This window comes from Palaemon carinicauda, chromosome 36, assembly GCF_036898095.1.
Source record: "Palaemon carinicauda isolate YSFRI2023 chromosome 36, ASM3689809v2, whole genome shotgun sequence".
In the NCBI taxonomy this organism is placed as follows: domain Eukaryota; kingdom Metazoa; phylum Arthropoda; class Malacostraca; order Decapoda; family Palaemonidae; genus Palaemon; species Palaemon carinicauda.
Window position 1 is genome coordinate 31574128 of NC_090760.1, and position 1199 is coordinate 31575326.

Sequence of the window (1199 nt, forward strand, 5' to 3'; positions counted from 1 at the left end):
AGCGTTGGTTCGGTTTGTTGGTAGAAAGTGACTGGAGTTACTTGAAAGAAAGTCTAAGAGAAGCGTGAGTTGATTCCACATGGATGTTTAAGATGTTTATTGTTAGAGTGATATGAAAGGTTAGAGAAAGAACAGTGGATATAGATGTGATGCAGGGTGAAGTGTTAGTGAGATATGAAATAGTTTGTGTCCAGGTAAATCATGCTTCGTAGACATTAAATAAAAATTGTAAATGCTTGAAAAAGAGATTAAAAGCTTTTGCCAGAAGGGTACAGTAACTTGAATGTAAATATGAGCAACTCTAAGATAGCCTGGGTAAATGGAAACACCGGGTACCGAGTAATGAATCTTAATGTAGATGACAAAAGCATACCAGTATGTGATTCAAATAAGGATCTGTGAGTGAATAGACGAACCAGGAAAGGAATCAGGATATTTAAAAAAAAAAAAAAAAAAAAAAAAAAGATGGTAAGCAACGTGAATTGTGTGTGAATGCCAAGGTAGGAATGCATGGCAAGATTGTTAAACCAACTCTGATTCACAGAAGGAAATTGTTAATGTTAAGTACAAATAAAAAAGAAGGGTTAAAGCTATTGAGTTGATCTGCTCACATTGTATTGTATATATAACGTAGAATTGTGATAGTGAAAAACATAGAGATTTGGATAAGTAGTGAAGATTAGCATGGGTGAAAGGATGAATTCCAAGAACGGTCTTGTATTTGTGAAAAAAATTATATTATTCATACATAATAGGATGTAGGTAGGAAGACCAAGATATTTGATAAAGAAAAAATGCCTTCATACTTGTAACTCTTAAGAGAGAATATGAAATTAGGGTAGATAGTATGGTGTATGTGGGAAGGTTAGACATTGCTGATGAGGTGTGTGAGAGTATGAATCAATTATTGCTAATGAAGATTTACTGTCTTTACGTTTCAGATTTGATTTAGCAATTAAAGTATGAAACTCATTATAAGAAAAACGGATTGATGTTAAATATAACTACACGCAATGAATACATGTGATAAGAATAGACTGTGTATCGAGAGAGGAAAGATATTGAGGAAAAGAGTTGGTATTAGTACTTGCATCTTACTGATATCGTCTTAGTCACAATATATTAACAGTAAAAAGGACTCACATTTACTTACGACATTGAATCCTTATCAATACATTTTCTTGATGATCCCAGACAAG